Source organism: Tachyglossus aculeatus, chromosome X1, assembly GCF_015852505.1.
Source record: "Tachyglossus aculeatus isolate mTacAcu1 chromosome X1, mTacAcu1.pri, whole genome shotgun sequence".
NCBI lineage: Eukaryota > Metazoa > Chordata > Mammalia > Monotremata > Tachyglossidae > Tachyglossus > Tachyglossus aculeatus.
The window spans coordinates 87,148,164-87,171,361 of record NC_052101.1 but is presented as its reverse complement, the minus strand read 5'-3'; the positions used below and the strand labels follow the sequence as shown (position 1 = coordinate 87,171,361).

Sequence of the window (23,198 nt, the reverse complement as noted above, 5' to 3'; positions counted from 1 at the left end):
CTCAGCTCCCTCCCCTGTAAAATGGGGATTCAATACCTGTTCTGCCTCCATCTTAGATTGTGAGCCCCATGTGGGCCACACTCATTTCATATCAGGACTTAGTACACTATTTGGCACACAGTAAGCACTTAATGAATACCACAATTTGTTATTATTATTATTATTCATTATGGTTTTCAATAACTTTCCAGAGGAAAGAAGAAGGAGGAAATGAATAATTAACAATGAATTAAGAGTTCAGGAAGGCAAAACTGTTGCGAATCATTTCTTTTCCTAGAATGAAGACACAAATGTGTTATTTCAGGCTGAAGTAAGCAGAGACATTTTTTGATTGACATTTGGTGGCACCAACATCTTGTCCTCCTAAGAAAGATCCCATTAGTTTTGTTTTTAAACAGTAGCTGAGAACAGACCATTTGCTACTGGCTATAAAAAGCCCAAAAGCAGATATGCCAGAGGCATCAAGGTCGGAACTCTACAGAAAAGCAGATTCCAGCTGAGAGAGACAGAGAAAGAGAGCAAGAAGGGGGAAGAAAGAACAAACTAGTGCACCCACGTTTCTTGGCTGCAGCAATGTTCTTCCTTCTGTGGACATTCCTCTGGGCAGGTAAAATGTTGGGCTTGGATTTAAAATTCATAGAATAAATTTAGAATAGAAATGGAAGGCAGGGTTGTGGATGGGGTTGGATTAGCAGGGGAAGGATGGTCCCCTTGTGGGCAGGGAAAGTGTCTACCAACTCTATTGTACTTTTCCAGTGTTTAGTACAGTGCTCTGCACACGAAGTGACTAATAAATACCATTGATTGATTGGCAAGAGTAAAGGAAAAGAGATTGCTTCCCTCCTAGCATACAGTGGAGAATCAATCTATCAAATGGTATTTATTGAGCATTTACTTTGTGGAGAGCACTGTACTAAGCACTTGGGAGAGTACAATACAATGGAATTAGCAATCAGTCAATCAATCATATTTATTGAGTGCTTACTGTGTGCAGAGCACTGTACTAAGCGCTTGGGAAGTACAAGTTGGCAACATATAGAGACAGTCCCTACCCAACAGTGGGCTCACAGTCTAGAAGGGGGAGACAGAGAACAAAACCAAATATATTAACAAAATAAAATAAATAGAATAGATATGTACAAGTAAAATAAATAGAGTAATAAATATGTACAAACATATATACATATATACAGGTACTGTGGGGAAGGGAAGGAGGTAAGACAGGGGGATGGAGAGGGGAACGAGGGGGAGAGGAAGGAGGGGGCTCAGTCTGGGAAGGCCTCCTGGAGGAGGTGAGCTCTTAGTAGGGCCTTGAAGGGAGGAAGAGAGCTAGCTTGGCAGATGTTGGGAGGGAGGGCATTCCAGGCCAGGGGGATGACATGGGCCGGGGGTCGATGGCGGGACAGGCGAGAACGAGGCACGGTGAGGAGATTAGCGGCAGAGGAGCAGAGGGTGCGGGCTGGGCTGTAGAAGGAGAGAAGGGAGGTGAGGTAGGAGGGGGCGAGGTGATGGAGAGCCTTGAAGCCGAGGGTGAGGATTTTCCGCCTGATGCGCAGATTGATTGGTAGCCACTGGAGATTTTTGATTTAGCAGACATGTTCCCTGCCCATAATAAGTTTACAGTCTGGAAAAGCTCAGAAGGGGTGGATATTCAACTTTTCTAAGGGTGGTGAGGTCAGAGAGACAGAGAAAACCCTCCATAGTAACCCCCCCGCCACTTTCCAATTTGAGGGATGGAGTGGGGAGAAACATCATACCCTGAGTTGCTGAACTTAGGGAAAGTGATGGGGAATCAGACTGCTACTATGTTAATCCAATCACTTATCCTATCCTGCCTTGATTACTGTATCAGCCTCTTTGCTGACCTCCCTGCCACCTGTCTCTTCCCACTCCAGACCATACTTCACTCTGCTGCTCGGATCATTTTTCCACAAAAACATTCAGGCCATGTTTCCCCACTCCTCAGAAAACTCCAATGGTTGCCCATCTTCCTCCACATCTAACAGAAACTCCTTACCATTGGCTTTAAAGCACCATATCACCTTGCCCCCTCCTACCTCACCTCACTGCTCTCCTACTGCAACCCAACCCACATACTTTGCTCCTCTAATGCTAACCTTTTCACGGTACCTTGATCTTGTCTATCTCACACCTGACCTCTCTCCCACATCCTGTAATGCTCTCCCTCCTCATAACCAACAGACAATTACTCTCCCACCCTTCGAGGCCTTATTGAAGGCACATCTCCTCCAAGAGGCCTTCCCTGATTAAGCTCCCTTTTCCTTTTCTTCCATTCCCTTCTGTGTCGCCTTGACTTGCTCCCTTTATTTATCCTCCCTCCCAGCCCCACAACACTTATGTACATATCTGTAATTTATTTATTTATATTAATGTCTGTCTCCCCCTCTGGACTGTAAGCCCGTTGTGTGCAGGGAATCTGTTATATTGCTAAATTGTACTCTCCCAAGTGCTTAGTACAGTGCTCTGTACACAGTGAGTGCTTCATAAATACTATTGACTGAATGACTGACATCTTGACAGCGTATGCCTCCCTTGCAGTCGGAGAGCCCTAGACGACCCTCTGCTGACTCACTAGCTTTTCCTCTTTCAAACCCCTGCTCAACGCCCTTCTTCTAGGAAGTCTTCTGGCTGCTCTCTGATCACAGGCAACTTCCCTTGGCAGAAACCCACTGGATTAGGCTGCTCACTTCGTTTCACTCCCACCATCTGGCATGATGAGCGGTGAAGGGGATTTTCCTTTCTTTTCTCCTGCCTTCCCAGGAGGTCCATTTGTGTGAACTCCAGGGTACAGTGGAGTCAAGCTCAGCAGATATTTGTCATCAAGCAGAGGATGAAAACTCCCGGCCAAGTGACATGTTCAGGCCATTACTTCTCCTCTACAGTATCCACCCGCTACTCCCATGGACTCTCTCGAGGCTCCTTGACAACTCAATAAACACCCAATCATATTCATTCATTCATTCAATCGTATTTATTGAGCGCTTACTGTGTGCAGAGCACTGTACTAAGCACTTGGGAAGTACAAGTTGGCAACATATAGAGACAGTCCCTACCCAACAGTGGGCTCACAGTCTAGAAGGGGGAGACAGAGACAGAGAACAAAACATATTAACAAAACATATTAACAGAATAAAATAGAATATGTACAAGTAAAATAAATAAATAAATAGAGTAATAAATACGTACAAACATATATACTGGTGCTGTGGGGAAGGGAAGGAGGTAAGGCGGGGGGGATGGAGGTGGGGAGGGGAGAGGAAGGAGGGGGCTCAGTCTGGGAAGGCCTCCTGGAGGAGGTGAGCTCTCAGTAGGGCCTTGAAGGGAGGAAGAGAGCTAGCTTGGCGGATGGGCAGAGGGAGGGCATTCCAGGCCAGGGGGATGACGTGGGCCGGGGGGTCGACGGCGGGACAGGCGAGAACGAGGCATGGTGAGGAGATTAGCGGCAGAGGAGTGGAGGGTGTGGGCTGGGCTGTAGAAGGAGAGAAGGGAGATGAGGTAGGAGGGGGTGAGGTGATGGAGAGCCTTGAAGCCAAGGGTGAGGAGTTTCTGCCTGATGTGTAGGTTGAATGGTAGCCACTGGAGATTTTTGAGGAGGGAGTAACATGCCCAGAGCGTTTCTGGACAAAGGCAATCCAGGCAGCGGCATGAAGTATGGATTGAAGTGGGGAGAGACAGGAGGATGGGAGATCAGAGAGGAGGCTGATACAGTAATCCAGACGGGATAGGACGAGAGCTTGAACAAGCAGGGTAGCAGTTTGGATGGAGAGGAAAGGGCGGATCTTGGCAATGTTGCGGAGCTGAGACCGGCAGGTTTTGGTGACGGCTTGGATGTAAGGGGTGAACGAGAGAGCGGAGTCGAGGATGACACCAAGGTTGCGGGCTTGTGAGACGGGAAGGATGGTAGTGCCGTCAACAGTGATGGGAAAGTCAGGGAGAGGGCAGGGTTTGGGAGGGAAGACAAGGAGTTCAGTCTTGGACATGTTGAGTTTTAGGTGGCGGGCAGACATCCAGATGGAATATATTGCCACCAGATTGGATGGCCAATAGACAAGGGGCAAGTCTCTGGTCCCACCTCTGCTCAATTAGCTGGCAGAGCAATAAGGACTGTTGGAAATTAGCTATTTGCCATGCCTCCCCATTTTCCCTTCTGGATTTTTTCAGAGGGAGGTGAAGGCAGAACCTGGGAAGGGGAAACTGAGTCATTTTAGCTTTCTGCTTGAGTTGCAGGCGATCCTAGGCCAACCTGAAAAGGGGGAATCCTGCAATCTACTGGAAATGTAAGATACTTGACCCCTCCCCACCTTCATTGCCTCAAGGTTGTCTACTGTCTGTTATCCAACTGGTAGAAGAGATCATTTTATCCTCATGACTTCTGTTCACAATATAGACCTTCACCACTTTAACCCCACATGCCCACCAGGAGCGGACACTAGGCAGTCACAGGGTAGAGTTAATAAAGTAGTCAGGGTGCTCTGGGTTGTCTGGCTTCTGAGGGTGCTTCTGTTGGGCTGCAACTTCCTTTGGTCATATTTTATCAATCAATCAATGGTATTTATCAAGTGCAGAACACTGCACTAAGCGCTTGGGAGAGTACACTATAACAGAGTTGGTAGATATATTCCCTGTCCACAAGGAGTTTAAAATCTAGCCACAAGCCCACTACCCCACAGAGCCCCCACTGGACTCTGAAAAACGTTACTCAAGGGCTGTGGAAGGAGTAAACAAGGTTGAGAAGCTTCAATTAATCAATCAATCAATCATATTTATTGAGTGCTTGCTATGCGCAGAGCACTTTTCTAAGTGCTTGGGAGAGTAAAATATAACAGAGTTGGTAGACACTTTCCTTGTCAGTCAGTCAACTGTATTTATTGAGTGCTTACTGTGTGCAGAGCACTGTACTAAGCACTAGGGAAAGTACAATATAGCAATATAACGGACACATTCCCTACCCACAGTGAGCTTGGGAGGACAGTGTCAAATGTTGACAGCATGCAGTAGTAACAGTAATAGTATTTGTTAAGTGCTTACTGTGTGCAGAGCATTGTATACAGAGTTCTGGGAAAGAAATACAGGAATAGGTATACACACAATCCCTGGCCTCCAAGGGACTCACAATCTAAGAAAGAGGAGGGGAGGAAGTGTTGGCGACAGACATGGTAGGAAAGAGAAGCAGTGTGGCCTAATGGAAAGAGCACGGGCCTGGGAGTCAGATGACCTGTGTTCTACTAATCCCAGCTCTTCCACTTATCTGCTGTGTGATCTCACTTATCCGTTCCACAGTTACCTCATCTGTAAAATGAGGATTAAGACTGTGAGCCCCATGTAGGACAGGGTCTGTGTCCAACCCGATTAGCTTGTATCTACCCCAGTGCTTAATAAAGTGCCTGGCACATAGTAAGTGCTTAAAAATATCATTAAAAAAAGAGATGAACAAAAATACAAATGAGAAAGATGATGATAAACACGAAAGGAGCTGTGGGATTTCAGGCTCCTTCACAGCTCAGACCAACAGCCCTCAAAGTCACAGCTGCTGCTACGATGGTAACCTTCTTGACGTTCTACATACTGAGAAGGACTTTCACTGCTGCTGGTCAAATCTTTCCCTAAGGACGTAACCAGAGTGGCATTCTACCCTCCTGTCCTATTTCAGGGGATGGTTCTCTGACTTCTCTTCAAAGCCCAGTCACATCCCAGAGACAGAGGCAGAAGGACAACCACATACATCTCCCCTTCAGAAGAAGAAGGCAAGAGGAAAAGAAGGTGTCACTGGACCTTTCTCCCCAAGTCCTTGCTCTGCTCTTCCCTGCATGCATATTTTAGGCCTCTTCACCCAGACTGTCTACCTCTGGAAAGTGTTCTGGGTCTGCACAGCCAGAGAGAACAGACAGACAGGCAGTTTTCTCCTGTCAAAATCCCTAAGCAATCCCCAGGCTTCAGATCGCAAGGAACATTTTCTTTTCAAAAATGTGAAAGGGTTTTAGTTCCAAGGTTTTACTTCAGCCTGAATTTTGCCCAGAGATTTGCATGCTATTGATACGCTTTTTGCTCATTCTCTTAGCTTAATTTTAACGTAGGCCCAGTGGGAGCTGCTGCTGAGTTTGGGCACCAAACTAATCTCCACTTGCGATTTGGCACCTGCAGCAGTGTTTTAAACAACAGGGGTCATCTAACAAGGAGCTGCTGCTATCTTTTCTCAGAAGCAGTGAGATTGGGTAGTATTCCCAGAGGAGACCTGCAGACCTGGCTGGCCCATGTGTGGTCCTTTAAATGAGGTGCTGGTCTCAACCTCCCTTTACCCTTGGTGACTGTAGCTTTTCATGAGGCTCCAGCTAACCAGTTAGAGTTTTTGCATTCTGTTTCATGTCAGGGTGGGAATGACAGCCTTACTAAACAGAGCAATGAAGATCCGTCCCCGCCAAAGATAAACCTTCTGACAAGACAGGACTTTTGGTTTCTTTCAGGAGCAATTTTTCTTCCCCTGCAACCCGGATGCCATTTTATAAATAGAAACTAGCAACTTGCTCCTTAATGGCCTCAGCATGCCTACTTTCAATTTCCAGGCGCTACTCTGCCATCAACAATCAGTTGATGACACCCCCTCTCCCGTTCGCCCTCTGAACACATCACGAATGGCACATAAACAGTAAGGACCGTCACAGTTGCAACATTAATGGCTGGAAAGACAAATGCCTTCTGGTCACTGGGGAGAATTTCAGAGTCTCAACTAGGATGAGGTGGATGACTTTTCCAGGCCATGTAGAATGTGTCCCAGAGTACCCTCTTGCCTCTGCAAAATGAATCGTAGCCATCCAAAATGCCCCTCACCATAGCCTGAGACATGGGATAAGGTGGATGGGGGTAGAGAGAGTACCTGGATATCTCTGAAAGAAACTCACCTCCCAGGAATCTGGCTACTAGCTGTCTTTACCTCCTACCTGCTGGGTACAGAATATGGGGGTGACAAACCTTGTGCGATACCATCTTTTTTTTATCAGGCACTATCATCTCCATTCACCCTGCACCACGAGCCATCTGACAGTTTCCTGGGAGCTGGCCCCTCTTCCAGTTCAATGAATATGGCTGTTACTGTGGATTTGGAGGGTCTGGGACACCAGTGGGTGAACTCGACAGGTTAGGAATCTCACAAAAATGGTGACCCAAGTGCATTCCGGCCTTTGGGAACCCACAGTACTCGTGTTTGGGCATGAGGGTGCCTGGACGGAGGTCACCCATTCCATCCTCTTGCCTCCAGGCAGGATTGCACCTCAACCATCCTGGACATTGGAAGCACACCTATGTTCAAAAGCTGCCAGAGAAGCTGCCCTCAGAAATCCCACATATCCAACCTACAGCTCTTACACTGTGCTTTAGAACACTACCCCTTGCTCTTTCCTCATTAGTGATGAGCTGGCCCCAAAGAAGACTCCTTTGCAGGGAGGCTTTGAACTCATCAAATAGGTTGCAAACTTCTGCCAGAAGTTGGCCAATTTTGTCAATAGCAATAATAATAGGAGAGCTAAATCAATCAATCAATCATATTTATTGAGCACTTACTGTGTGCAGAGCACTGTACTGAGCACTTGGGAGAGGCCAATATAACAGAGTTGGTAGACATGTTCCCTGCCCACAAGGAGCTTACAGTCTAGGGGAGCAGTGCATTTGCCACAAATCTCTCAGCCCATCTGGAAGCCTTGCTTAGGGGTGTAGCTAGGTGGGCTCCACCAGAAGCTCAGATTCAGAGCTTTTTGGGTAGGTTTGGGGAGAAGCTACCTACTAAAAACCTAACTCTCTCTCTTTTGGTATGGGGGAGAAGGATCCAGGGCTGTTTTTTGTCCACCATTATCACCCTGTTCCCTGTCCCTATGCTATGTTCTGAGGTTATTTACTGTGAAGTTGAAAGAACGTGGTAAAATATTCCACAGGCTCAGAAAGCAGTCCGTGAGCCTGAAGTATTATTATGTCTATGGATATGAAACTGTCTCTGCTAATCAGTTAGGCAAATCAGTGCCTGCAGTGACAAGCCAATGGCACGTTAGTGCAGTTCTAAATTAAGTGGTTATTAAGTCCTGCAGAGAAAAACCCGAAGAGACAATGCAGTGGGTGGCAATTGGGTGTCTAATGTTACTAATGCAATTTGGTTTAATGAGAGAAAACTGTCTAATCACCAAAATGCAGCTTCCCTGGGAAAAGTTAGGAATATTAAACCACATGTCCTTGTCCCTCCCTCTGCATCTGCTTCTGGAGGAGAGCTCACCAGGGGTGTGTGGCAGGACTCTTTCTGGGTTTTATTATGCTGGAAATTAACAGGCTTCCGAAGGGTTTGGATTCATGCCTCATAGGTACGTGATGCTGTATCAGAGTGTCGAGTTAGGGCTGTTGGATGGTCTGCTTCTGACTACGAAGACAGCTACCAACAAGGTTGGCCGTTTATCAATTAATGGTATTAATTGAGCTCTTACTGTGTGCAGAGCACTATACTTAGCTTTCAGGGCAGTACAGAGTTGGTAGACACGTCCCCTGTCCACAATAAACTTACAGTCCAGAGGAGCTTACAGTCTTGGGGATTAATCTAGTCCATTAGACTTGGCCTCTCCAGCTTTACCCAGTTGCCCCCATCAGAGATGGAGCACTGGGCTGGATAGACCTCCGGGCTAAGCCAGGATGGCACGGCTCACATGCTTGTGTTCTATCAGCTTCTGAAACCTGAAGGAGCGCCAGTACACCCACCCCCAGCCAAACTGATGGGCCCTGCTCTACAACAGATTCAGGAACGAGCAGAGTATGGGTCAGGCAAGGGATCTCTTTGCTCCCCTTCAGGATGTTCCCTCAGGATGACTTTTTAATAGGTATAGGGGAGGCACTGCCACTCAGACTCCCGAGCACAGGTCGCACCACCCGTGGGTGGTCACGATGCTGGGCTGCACTTGCCAGTCTGGCGAACATTCGCTTGGTTGATTTTGTTTGAATTGGTGGGGCCTCTGAAACACAACTCCTGCCCTAGAGCAATCTTTTTCTGCAGGGGCCCCACACCCTTCATGTCTCTCCAGATGCTGTCAGAACCATGATGATTGCTACACTCGGGCCTGCGGTATTCCCAAATGTTCAAAGTTCCTTCACAACCCATACAGCATGAGTTACGCTTACAGCTGCTCTGAGATGAGCATCACCTGCTGGGGTAAGTCATGTGGGTGACATCCCTTCTCTGGGTTCCAGAAGCTTGGGTTTGCTCTCTGAGACTGAAATGCATTTGAACATTCCTCTTTCCCTATAACAGCAGTGTGACCTAGTCCTCTCTCAGATTCTGGGAGAAAGTGTCACTTCCAAAAACTGACACTGAAATCCCAGAAATCTACAAGACTCAATTGAGCAATTATTTCTAGAATTGAGAAGCAACATGGCTTAGTAGGAAGAGTCCAGGCTTGGGATTCAGAGGACCTGGGTTCCAATTCTGCCTCTGTCACTTGCAAGCTGGGTGATTTCAAGCAATTCACTTAACTTCTCTGTGCCTCAGTTTCCTCACCTGTGAACTAGGGTTAAGATACCTGTACTCCCTCCCCTCAAACTGTGAGCCTGATGTGGGACAGGGACTGTGTCCGACCTGATTATCTTGTATCTACCCTAATGCTTAGTATACTATGAACATTATTATTAAAATTAATGTTAATATTAATAATAATATTACCTGAGTTTGGCAGGAGAAGGATTTTCTTCATTTTCCACCAAAGATAAACTGAGGGAAGTCTTGGCCAGATAGCAGTTTATTGAAAAATTTGAGCGAAAGACTTTATTTCCCAAGACCAAGAAAGAAAAAGTGTGATTCTGTGATTTTATGATAATAAATCAGCAGTCACTGCATATCCCCAAATTGATCTGGTTTTAGTTCATGTTTCTAAGGTTATTTCCCAATACTCTTCTGATTACTTGTCACTGAGGAATTAGTCTAGGGGAAAGTGCATTGGAATTGGATTCAGGACATCTGTGTTGAATTTCAGGCTTTGGCACCTGATTCAAAAGCTTGTACTTCAATCAATCAAATTTACTGAGCTCTTACTATGCACAGAGCACCATACTAAGCACTTGAAAGAGTACAGTGTAACACAGTTGACAGACATGTTCCCCATCCACAATGAGTTTACAGTCTAGAGGGAATAATAATTTATTATGTTACCTCTTTAGTGCTTACTTTGTGCCAGGCCTTCTCGACCATTTCTCAGGACTCACCGGTACTGATCAGCCTCTTCTTCTGGATACTCCTTCCAGTGCTAGGTTTCATCAAATCTTGGATCTACTCTTTGCTGAAATCACTCCTAAGCCACCAGCTTCTCTTCCCTTTGCCTCCTCAAAGTCACAGGGGTCTCCCAAAGCCCTGGTCCTCTACAGCTACTCTGTCAAGGAATTCATCTGCTCTTGGTTCCTCCTATCACCTGATTCCACTTTACCAGATACTTTCCTATGTGTAATACTTTATGTTATACCCCAGAAATCCCCCTGTTACAGCCAAGTTTGCTTTTGGATGGCCCTGTGTACCAAATCTTCTTCCTACCTAAATGCACCCTTTCATCTGGAGCACCTTCCCTGCTCTTGACTCCTAGATCACTTTTTTAATGGTATTTAAGTGCTTACTAATTGCGAAGCCTGTTCTTAAGTGCTAGGGTAGATATACATTTATCAGGTTGGACACAGTCCCTGTCCCACATGGGGCTTGCAGTCTAAGTTGAAGGGAGGAAGATTTAATTCCCATTTTACAGGTGAGGTAACTGAGGCACAGATTGGTGAAGTGATTTGCCCAAGGTTACACAGCAAGCAAGTGGCAGTGTCAGAATTAGAACCCAGGTCCTTTGACTCCCAGGCCCTAATCTTTCCACTGGACCATGCTCCTTCACTTTAATCTCCTTCAATCAATCTCAGTTCAAGGTCACTTCCTTCAGGAAGGCTTCACCGATTAACTCCACCAAAAGAACCCCCAATCTAGCTTCACTGAGTGCTGCAATGCTGACTCTGAATCTAGCCAGTTCATGAACAACAACTGCCGTCCTACTTGGGGAACAATAGTTTCTCTGCAGTAGTGACCTGATGTTTCATGGCTATTTTCTTTCTAGTCATCTATTAACAACATGTATGTGATCTTGATGACCATGCCCATATCGGTCTTCTCTTGGCTCTCCTACTGGAACTTGAGTCAGGACCATGTCCATTTGCTAACCTGGGCCCCAAATACCTAGAACTGTGCCATGCACATTGAAGGTGTAATAAATACTAATTTTTAACTCACTGTGGGTCCATGAGAAAATATCTTTCCCAGTACACCCAAAGGGTCCTGCTTCTGGGCCAGTTTATAAGGCTCTGGGTCACAATTTCTTCTCTTTCAGCTTTACAGAATTCTTGACTTGGTCCCTTCCTCCTTGTTTTATTTAGAACTGTGTTTTGAGCCCAAAATGAAGAATGGACTCTCTTTTTTTTTAAGTTGGTAAAAATGTATTGTTCCTAAGCCCCTAGTTCCTTCCTGGCCAGAGGAGGGATGAAAGTGACAGTTGCTCCTTTCTCTTACCTAGCTTTTGGAATCTCCCAGCTGAGACTGGGGTGCCTATTGACAGAAACAAGCTGTTTGCAATCTCCAAGTTCATTATTAACTTTGGCTCTACAAGCTGAATATTCAGTGACCGACTATTAATGTAGTAGCCAAAATGATTGGACAGTTAAGAAGTTCACACACAGTAAATCACACTTGGGACACCTCACAAAGTTCCTAAAGCACGTATGAGCTGGGTGACCCCTGAGTCAACATTTGCGTAACAACCTTTTCCAGCCAAACTGAAGGTTTTTTTCCTTAGCAGGAATGAAAGATATCCGAATGACTTAACTGATCATAATAAACCAATCCAGATTATTGGCTGAAGAGGGGAGAGATGGAAAACTCACTTCATTACAAGATGCCTGAATAATTCCCTGTGTCAGCCAGGGAACGGGTTGATCGAATACTCCTGACTCAGAATTCAAATGTCCAGGGAAAGAGGAAATCACTGTGGGGAATAAAGCCAGCAACTGCCTTGCCATGTAGAGAATGGAACAGCTTCCAAAGGACTGCAGGGCTATCTGGCCCAAGCTGCATTTTCTTTATTTTAAATTTTGTTTTGTTTTGCTTTGGTTTTTTTTTTTATGGAACTTGTTATGTGCTTACTAGGTGCCAAGCACTGTACTAAGTGCTGGGGTAGACACAAGATAATCAGATTGGATGTAGTCCCTCTCCCACCTGGGGCTCACAGTCTAAGTCAGAGGGGGGAGGATATAATCCTCATTTTACAGATGAGGTAACTGAGGCACAGAGAAGTGAAGTGACTTGCCCAAACTCACACAGCAGGCAAGTGGCAGAGCCGGGATTAGAACCCAGGCACTCTGACTCCCAGATCCGGGCTCTTAACTCTAGACCACGCTGTTTCCCACCCTGCCTTCAAAAGTATTTCCAAATCACTGATTCTAGTGTGCTTTTCCCTTATTTTGGATCCAGCCTTACAAAAGCAGGCAAAAAAGCACTCCTTCCATGCTGTGGCTAAGGAGTTAGGGAATTTCCAGGCTCAGCTGAACCCTAATAGGATGCCTGGGAGCAGCCTCAGGCTTTGCTCACGGTCTTTTCTTTTACCTTTCTCACTAGGTGACAATGATCCCTGCCAGATGCACATCTGTGAGTGTGATCAAGAGGCGGCTCTGTGCTTTTTGAGAGTTAAGTACAACATGCGGCACAAGGGCCTGGATAGGAAGAAATACTGTCAGTGAAGAGGACCGCAGATGCTGCTTTAAATCCAGTCCCATTAGACTGTACATCCCTTGAGGGCGGGGACCATGTTTTTAGGTTCTGTCATGCCTTCCCAAGTGCTTAACACAGTTCTCTGTAAACAGTAGGTGCTCAATAAACACCATTGACTATTGGTTGATTGACCCGTCTTCTCCCTGGCTTTCCTCTCCATTGATGGGGTCAATAATCCCGGGACACCTATGATTTGCTTTCCTGAGAAAACCTAAGGAGAAGAAAATCCCCTAAAGCCTCCCTATTTTCCAGCTCATTGCTGACTTTCCTGGGTGGCTATCTCTGGTAGACAGGAGTTGGGGTTCAGCTCTCCATTTGGAGAGGATTCAGGCCATCAGATGAAACATGCTCTGGTGGTATATTGATTTTGCTCCTCAGTCATGATCACTCTTTTTCCCTGCATAAACCCACCATCTCACAAGAATTTTGTCTTCCCCATTCAAGTGAATATGACACCCAAAGATAATCTGGGGAAGTTAAACCTAGGCTGGGGAAAGTCTTGAAAGAGTGAATTTTACAACCGCTGAGTATTGCAATCTCATCTTCAAACTTCCATGGGAGTTTAGGGGTGTCAATAGGGGTGTCGAAGGAAAATGGAGTATTGCCATTACCCTTTCTCTAATTATAAAATAGAACGAGAGAATTAAATTGTGGATCTTCTTAATTATACCTCCTGTTTCTATCGGGTATATTCATCAAGATGTGAAAACATAAAGGGCTGTGTTACCTGTGTCCGCCCACTCAGGAACAGCCTCCCAGGCTTGTGGCTGCGGCATATAAATGGCCTTCTTTGCTGTTTTTCCTCATTCATATTGATTGTGGTTCAGCCATGTTGGCAATTTAACTCTTTGTTAGACTTGATGCGTGTCCCAGCGGGTGCCTTTGGAACAAATCGATTCAGAGCCCTTGCAGGATCCTCCTTCTGCCCCTGCCCTCCTTAAAGAAGCTCTGCGAAGGCGATGGATTTCTCAGGGTGCCACCGTAGCTGATTTTTGGTTGCCGGGGGATGAACCCACTTGGGAGGTGTGAGGGGGAAGGGGAGCCAGGAGGTGCTCTGTTGAAGTCTTCATTTTTACTGTGAACCAAGAAAGGAAAGTAATTTCACCAACCGTCACTAATTTTGGTTACTTTTCTCATCTTCTCCTTCCCATTTTACCTTGGTGTTCTTCAGGGTCGTGCTCTCCAAACCGGAAAGGGAGCAGCAACAGTATTCATGTAGCTGAGAGTCCTCTCAAATGCAGGAGCATTAACTTGCTCGGGCGACAAAAGCCTCAGAGATTCAGGAGAGGATAGAGAGTGGATTTTAATTGTCACCAGGCAACAGAAGGTCAATTTTACACATTCCTACCCCTTGGTTGTCATTCAATCCTGGGTAGTTGTTTCTAAATCGGGCATTGGAAATCCCTGGCACATATGCTAAAAAGGCACCCAGGGCCATTCAGCCAGGCACAAGGGACTGAGATTAAAAGAAAGCTTCCCCCAAAAAGGAGCTTTTAGTCTGAATTATAATAATAATAATGATGGTATTTGTCAAGCGCTTACTATGTGACAGGCACTGTACAAAGTGCTGGGGTGGATACAAGAAAATTGGGTTGGATACAGTCCCTGTCCCACATGGGGCTCACAGTCTCAATCCCCATTTTACAGATGAGTTAACTGAGGCACAGAGAATCAATCAATCAATCAATCGTATTTATTGAGCGCTTACTGTGTGCAGAGCACTGTACTAAGCGCTTGGGAAGTACAAGCTGGCAACATATAGAGACAGTCCCTACCCAACAGTGGGCTCACAGTCTAGAAGGGGGAGACTAGCAAAGGGACTTGCCCTAGGTCACACAGCAGACAAGTGGCAGAGCCAGGATTAAAACCCATGACCTTCTGACTCCCAGGCCCATGTTATATCCACTGCACCATGCTGCTTCTCTAAAGCACATAGGATTTTGACAATACACACTTCATTTGACAGGGAGTTACTGCTATCTCCAGAGCATCAGCAGTCAGAAGCTGACACTCAAAAACTGATGCTTTAGTGATGTACGGCACCTATCCCTTTCCCCCATGGCTCCCTTTCTTCCCTCATTCCCCCTGAAATGGCAAGGCAGGGAAAAAACTTTCGAGTGCCTGTTCTGAACTTGTAAGCTGTATTTTCAAAACTGGCCCAAAAAAGTGTTTGCACAGCTACTGACTTTCTCCAATTCACTTCGGGTGACAGAAAGCTTGTGGGTAGATTTTTCACAGGAAAATATCCTCCTGCACAACCTTCCTAATCAGTTTTTTTGGCAACTCTTTTGGAATTATGAATGTCCCACCAGGGTGAGTTTGTTTTGGGAGAGCACAGAATACTCTGGTGCTGGGTTGAACGTGTGCTATTCAGTTCATCTGGTAGCAAATGAAAAGCAGTGTGGCCAGGTGGAAAAAACTTGGGCCTGAGAGTCAGAAGACCTGGTTTCTGGTCCCGGCTCTGCCACTTGTCTGCTGTGTGACCTTGAACAAGTCACTTAACTTCTCTGTGCCTCAGTTACCTCATCTGTAAAATGGGGATTAAGAGTGTGAGCCCTTTGTGGGACAGGGACTGCGTCCAACCTGATTATCTTTGTTTTTATGGCACTGTTCTAAGTGCAGGGGTAGATACAAGTTAATCAGGCCAGATGGTCAGTCCCATCCCAAAGTTCGCAATCTAAGTAGGACAGAGAACAGATTATGAATTCCACCACTGTACTAAAGGATAGGAAAAGATCTGGCATGGATTTATCTAGCAGTCAAACCAAACCCATTCCCTAGCCTTGGCTCCTGTCCAGCAACTTCCCTGACCACTTAAACCCAACTACCATTTTGAGAGTTGAAACCAGGGTTTAGATGGATTTATTTTGAGAGAGAGAGAGAGAGAGAGAGAGAGAGAGAGAGAGATTTTTTGTGTGTAGCCCTGAGATGTGCAAGATTTTCCACCAATCAATCAATGGTATTTATTGAGCACTTACTGGGCAGGGAATGTGTCTACCAATTCAGTTATACTGTACTCTCCCAAGTGCTTAGTACAGTGCCCTGCACATAGTAACCACTCAATAAATACCATTGATTGATTGATTGCAGAGCACTGTACTTATGCATGTGGGGAAGTACAATAAGAGTTCGTAGATATGATCTCTGCCCACAGGGAATTGACAGCCTAAGTGGGGAGATAGACATTAAAATGGATTAGGCATAGGGGAAACAGTAGAATATAAGAGTGCTGACAAGAGCATTGAGGGGTTAGGGTGAGTATCAGAGTGCTTAACGGGTACACAGCCAAAGTCATAGTTGACACTGAGAGGACGGTGGATAGGAGAAATAAAGAGCTTAGTCTGGGAAGGCCCCTTGGAGGAGATGAGTTTTTAGGAGAGTTTTGAAGGTGGGGAGAATGGTGGATTGTCGTATGTGAAGGGAGAGGGGGTTCCAGGCATGAGGGAGGATGTAGGCAAGTGTGTTGGTGGTAGGATAGATGAGATCAAGGTACAGAAGGTAGGTTGGCATTGGAGGAGCAGAGTTTGTGGGTTGGCTTGTAGTAGGAGGTCAGTGAGGGAGGTTAGTAGGAAGGAGAGTTGATTTGAGTGCCTTAAAGAAGCAGCGTGGCTCAGTGGAAAGAGCACGAGCTTTGGACTCAGAGGTCAGGGGTTCAAATCCCAGCTCCACCAACTGTCAGCTGTGTGACTTTGGACAAGTCACTTAACTTCTCTGGGCCTCAGTTACCTCATCTGAATCTGGGTATTAAGACTGTGAGCCCCCCGTGGGACAACCTGATCACCTTGTAACCTCCCCAGTGCTTAGAACAGTGCTTGGCACATAGTAAGTGCTTAATAAATGCCATTGTTATTATTATTATTAAAGCTGAGGGTAAGGAGTTTCTATTTGATGTGGACATGAATGGGAAACCATTGGAGGTTTTTGAGGAGTGGGGAGATATGGACTGAATGGCTTTTCAGAAAAATGATCTGGGCAGCAGAGTGACGTATAGACTGGAGAGGGGAGAGACGGTAGGGAGGTCAGTGGGAAGGCTGATGCAGTAGTCGAGGTGGGAAATGAGCACTTGGATCAGCATGGTAGCAGTTTGGATAGAGAGGAAAGGGTGGATTCCAACGACGTTGTGAAGGTAGAGCCAAAAGGATTTCATAACAGATTTAATGTGTGGATTGAATGGACAGATGAATCAAGGATAATGCCAAGGTAATGCCAAGGTTACAGGCTTATGAGACAGGGAGGATGGTGGTGCTGTCTACAGTGATGGAAAAGTCAGGGGGAGGACATTGTTTGGGTGGGAAGATGGGGAATTCTGCTTTGGACTTATGAAGTGTGAGATGTTGGCTGGACATCCAAAAAGAGATGCCCTGAAGGCAGGAGATCAATAAACACGACTGATTGATTGAGGAAATGCAAGACTGCAGAGAAGGTGAAAGGTCAGGGCTTAAGAGGTAGATTTAGGAATCATCCACAGAGGAGTGGAGAAACAGTTCCAGAGCCAGCTGCATAGTGGATGCAGGAAGGAAGAACATGCATTATCCACAGTATCTGTAATCTGAGTCCGGGTAATCACATAACCTGTTGGTGAACTGTGTCGGTCCACGCTCGTATTTCATGTGGTGCCCAAAGGCAGGTGTGGAGTGCAATCCCAGAGCCTTTTGTGGAGTATTATAACATTACAACACCAAAATCTGGGGCAGCAAGTGGATAAGGGAGCTGGAGGTGAAGAGAACCATAATTATAGGGTTTTTTTTAAGGCATCTGTTAAGTATTTACTATGTGCCAGGCACTGTACTGAGCACTGGGGTAGATACAAGCTAACCAGGTTGGACCCAGTCCATGTCCCACATGGGGCTCACTCTTAAGCCCTCTTTTACAGATGAGGTAACTGTGACACAGAGAAGTTAAGTCACTTGCCCAAAGTCACACAGTTAAGCACTTCCTATATGCCAAGCACTGTACTAAAACCTGGGGAAGAGACAATGCAAGCAGATCAGACAGAGTCTCTTCCCAACGGGGCTCACTGTCTGAAGGGGAGGAAGAACAAGCATTTCCTCTCCACGTTACAAATAAGGAAACTGAGGCACAGAGGAAGTGAAGTGACTTGCCCAAGGTCACACAGCAGGCAAATGATGGAGCCAGGATTAGAACCCAAGTTCTCTGACTCCCAGGCCTGTGCTCTTCCCACTAGGACATGCTCTAACCATTTTTTTGAACATTATTTTGTTCTAAATTCCAACGAGGCAACAGAGGGTAGATGTGAACCCAGTGGGTTAGCAGGGTTATGGCTTGGGCCACACCTTTGCACTGGGCCTGGGTTAAGTGTCAGGAAAATTTCCATTTTTGTCTTCCGTTTCCTTTTAGCTCTTGATTATCATTCGGAAGAATTTTCACCCATTGCAAGTTTTTTTTTTTTTTCTCAATCTAATTTTCAGAACTCTTGATACCAGTTCCCAGGGTTATAGATTTCTATTTGCTTGGATTAAAGTGGCTTGATAATGAATTTTTTTCACTCACAGACAGGAAAAAATCTCTAACCAATTTAGAAGTCATTAGCCTTTGTTTCTCTTTTTCAGGAAAGATTTCTTTAAAATAATTAACAGAGTTTGGTAGCTATTTCAAATCAGTCTAAATAGCCAACTCACTTCAAGACATGGTTTCATTTTAAGAATAAAACAACCCTTCTCTGTTGATTTTTCATGGAGGGGCTAAAGGCTATTTATTTTACAAAACTAAACCAGAAAATCCTCTGATCCCTTTGCATCAGAATCTTGGACAGCTAGCGAGTTCTAAATGTTTTAGATAAAGAATGAGGTCAGAAACCCGGAACAGAGGCACATTTATTTCCAACAAATTCTCCATTCTCCATTACATAGATTAGCAAGAAAATGCTAACCATACCAATCAAGAAAACTGGATTTTGGTTTGACACGGCGTGGATTAAGTACATTGGCATAGGTTTTAAAGGGCTAGTATCACCTGAGGTATGAAATAATCCCTCAGTGCCTTGTATAGGCCTGCTATTTTTCTAAAGGACTTTTACATTAATTATCTTATTCTAACTTCACAATATCCCTCTAGGTTTCCAGTTAGGTTACTTGTTTTTTTAGCTACCTCCCCTAGGATTTTCCTAACTAAGGTCTGCATTTTTTTTCATTGCTCCATTTTCTAAAATTTAGAAACCTTGAGTTGAGGTTTTTTTGGCCTCCTTCCTCCAATAAGGCTGTTTAATATAACTGTGTTGTGGTCACTATTGCAGAATGGCTTTCGGGCATGATAAGGTGATCAGATTTCTGATCACCCAGAATCGTATTAGGCAGAGAGTCCAGGGACTGGGAATAGAAAGGAGGACAAAAATCCAGAAAGATGATGGGGGTCTCAGGTGAGAGGGGAAAAAAACAGAGATGAAGTAAAAGGGAGAGGAAAGGAAAGAAGGAAGAGGGGAGAAAGGGAAACAGAGAAAGAAGGAAAAGAAGGTAGGGGTGGGGGAAGAAAAAGAGAGAGGAAGATGGATATAGGAAAAGGGAGGGGCAACATATCACCAAGTCACCATCGTCCAGCACCTTCTTTACCGCTGTCCCTGATCTGGACAGAAATGGTGGTGGTAGTACCAATGGAAGTACCTCAGTTCAATTTGCCCTTCCTGGCCCTTTCCTGAAGTGTTCTAAGGAAGGAACAGAGGATCACGTTAGCCATGGTGAGTGGAAGAGTGGCAGGAGCATAGGTTGTAAGCCAGTGGGGGTGTTAGGGTGGAGATAGCGGCTGCTGACCACTGATCTTGTGGGGGTAGGAGAGCGGCAGGCTGGCCTGAGCAAGCCTAGTGGAAAGAGCATGGGCCTGGAAGTCAGAGGACCTGGGTTCTAATCCATCTCTGCCACTTGCCTGCTGGATGACCCTGGGCAAGTCAGTTACTTTCTCAGTGTCTCAGTTTCCTCTGAAAAATGGGAATGAAATTCTTGTTCTCCCTCCCTCTTGTATTGTGAGCCCCATGTGGAAAAGTGACTTAGTCCAGTCTGCTCATCTTGTATGTACCCCAGAACTTAGAACAGTGCTTGGCACATAGTAAGTGCTTAACAAATGCTGCAATTATTATTATTATTGTTGCTGTTATGATTATGTCTACCAACTCTGTCGCATTGTAATTTCCAAAGTGTTTAGTCTAGTGCTCTGTACACAGTAAGTGTTCAATAAATACCATCGATTGAAAGGCTGCTACCTCCACTGAAAAGGAAGACGAGGTCGGGCAGTTACTCCTAGCCTCCTGTCACTCCAGTTGAAAGCAGAGCCCTAATAGATGTCGCCAGAGGCTTTTCAGGTGAAAGGACCAAGCTCCAAAAATCATGTCTGCTCTACCTCAGCAGGATGCCTGATCCCATTAAACATTTATCTCCTGCACCAGATCCTGTCCACTACTCAGAATTAAACCCAGTATGTTATTTTGCTTTGGGTTCTAGGACTGGTTGTTCCAAGAACAGTCATTCATCTCATTCAAAACCGTAATTCCACTTCGTGTCCTGATGAGTTATTTAACCAAATATCTGGGAGGATAGATAATGGAAGTCTCTGACTATTACTCTCTGCCCTAGTTTTATAGCTTCCAAAATCTTCTCTAGCAGCATCTCCCGCTTACTTTCCTCCTCCTGGCTAGGTGGTCCGTAGTGCCCCTACTCTGATGTTTTTAATTGAAGTTTGAAATTTCTATCCAAAGGTGAAGCTTGGGTAATCCTTTTATCCAGCGAGGTTTTTGTGTTTATCCTTCTTTGTCATCTCTCACTGACTGTGCCACGACTCTGCTTGTGTTCCTGTCCTGGTCCTTCCTGATGAGTTTATGGCCCGGCAGCCCAGGATCCCATTGGTTTCCTTCCCTCCGTCAAACCTCAGAGATACCGGTTACATGGAAGTCCTTGCTAGTCACAGAGCATTGTAATTCATCCATTTTATTCCTTAGACAACTAGGTTAGTGCAGTGATCCTTTTTTGATATTTTGGTCTTGCTTTTTGGCAATGTCCCCAATTGGTGGCTTCCCTCTTTGATGGGCAGCCTAACTTGCCCTTCTTTTTTTCTCCTATTTCCCATTTGAGTTCATCTGGATCCCCCTAGCACTCCAATACTCACCACCTCCTTCCCTTCCAGGGACTATGTCATTTTAATCTGGCAGTCTGATGTTATTTGGGTTCAGGTGGAGCCCACTCCTCCAATCTGTTTCCCCTGCCCCCCAAAGTCTCCATTTGCTAATGTAGCTAATGACTCCTTGCACCACTGCCTCACTTACACACTTAGACTCTGGTGCTCTCTCTACCACAAAGGCCCCATATGTGGAACTGGTAACATTGCCGACTTGTACTTCCCAAGCGCTTAGTACAGTGCTCTGCACACAGAAAGTGCTCAATAAATATGATTGAATGAAGGAATGAATGAATTTCAAAGATTCCTATCAGGGAGGCCTTGGTCATCATTCTCCTGCCTATGAGCCTAAATTCAGCTTCCAGGACTTTTCCTTGCTACCCTTCCCTATGTTATTGGGCCCAACATTTACCATGACCACTTGCTCTATCCCGTCCCTCTATCAACCTATTTACATGGGCACTCTGAAGTCCACCTGGTCATCCAAACCCAGATGTCTACTTGTCTGATGATCAATTCATCCACTTCCACCACTTATATCTGCTTACTCTGAGAGGCAGCATGGTCTAGCATATAGAGCACGGGCCTAGGACTCAGAAGGACCTGTGTTCTAGTCCTGGCTCTGCCACTTGTCTACTGTGTGACGTTGGGCAAGTCACGTCACTTCTCTGTGCCTCAGTTACCTCATCTATAAAAAGGGGATTAAGACTGTGAGCCCCATGCGAAACAGGGACTGTCCCCTACCTGATTACCTTCTATCTATTCCAGCACTTAGAACAGTGCCTGACACAAAGTAAGTGCTTAACAAAAACCATAAAAAGAAAAAAAGTACAGCCCTCACTCCAAGAGGGATCCATGATACTATCTGGAGGGAGGGTTCCACCAGTGGTTCTTATATAAAGTAGGGTACTGGCCACAAGTCCAGCTTAAATTTGGTGGTGTACTTTACAATCTAAGTAATTTTCAAACTTAGTTTAATGACTATTATAGCCAACTACTATGGACACTTGCTTGATAACCGCTCCCTGTTAACCTTCATCCCGTTCTGAAGAAGGCGGGTTTAGATCAATCAGTCAATCAATCAATGGTATTTATTGAGCACATACTGTGTTACAGAGCACTATACTAACTATACAATGCAACAGAGTTGGTAGACACTTTCCCTGACCACAATGAGCTTACAGTCTAGAAGGGGAGATGGACATTAATATAAATAAAGAAATAATTCATAGAAATTTACATAGGTGCTGTGGATTCCCAGTGACCTTCCCTGCCTCTCCCTTCCCTTATCTCTCCCTCTTCCTTTTCTTGCTGCCCTCTCCTCTCCTCCTCACTCTCCTCTTCCTCTTTCTCCTATTCTTCCCCTTGACCCAGAAACTGCCTTGGTGGCTGGTTGCTCCTGAGGTAGCCTCTGATGCATCCCTGGAATTTGTACAACAATTTTATCTTTCCAAAGCAGTTGGACATCAGTTATCTCATTACAGAATCCCTGAGAGATTGGGAGAGGCAGATATTTTGATGAGGAAACTGAGCCCCAGAGAGGTTAAGTATTTTGCCTAAGGACACACAGTAGGCAATGATCGAGTTGGCATTCCCTCCTACTTAGACTGTGAGTCACACCTGGGACAGAGACTGTGTTTGACCTGATATCTTGTATCTTTCTCAGAGCTTAGTACAGTGCCTGGCACAAAGTAAGCGCTTAACAAGTACCATAAGAAAAATAAAAAACAACTAGAATCTAGATTTCTTGGTTCCCATATGCAAGCTTTTTCCACTAGACCACACTGTCTCTCTTGCGTCCCTTGGTGCCATTTCCAATGCTTAATCAGTCTAACAGTCTATTCGCTCTTCCTTATTTAACTACATTTAATCATTTTCAGTCTTCTAGGGAAATGGAAAACATCTGGTCAGCTTCCTTTCCATAAAAGCTGGGCTTGAAGACAGTAATAGTAAGTCATTCCTTAGCGTTCTTTCTCTCAAACAACCCAGTTCCTTTATCCTTTCCTAATGGGACCTTTTTCCATTCCTTTAGTCTATTCTGGACCTTCTCCAATTTCCTCACATCTTTATTAAAATATGCCTGACCAGAATCAGATCTAGTTTTCCAATAAGGGTCTTACCAGACCCCAAAATGGTGACTCAAGTTGTGATAATAATAATAATAAAATAAAACTTGTGGTATTTGTTACTTGCTTACTATGTACCAGGCACTATACTAAGCTCTGGGGCAGACAGAAAATAATCAGGTCAAACACAG

General features: G+C 45.2%; 1 protein-coding gene and 1 pseudogene across 4 annotated transcripts in view; one reads left to right on the top strand and one right to left on the bottom strand.

Annotated features, from left to right (window-relative positions):
• The window catches only part of OSGIN1 (oxidative stress induced growth inhibitor 1), a 342,694-nt gene that overhangs the window by 76,998 nt on the left and 242,498 nt on the right, over window positions 1-23,198 (bottom strand). For 3 of the 4 annotated variants that reach the window (XM_038772439.1, XM_038772441.1, XM_038772436.1), the window contains 2 exons: window positions 13,980-14,093; window positions 13,551-13,898 (listed from right to left, as the gene is read on the bottom strand). The gene's annotated coding sequence lies outside the window, so the exon portion shown is untranslated. The remainder of the gene's footprint in view (window positions 1-13,550; window positions 13,899-13,979; window positions 14,094-23,198) is intronic. The other variant, XM_038772435.1, reaches the window with a different exon arrangement.
• LOC119950244 lies at window positions 450-12,908 on the top strand (annotated as a pseudogene).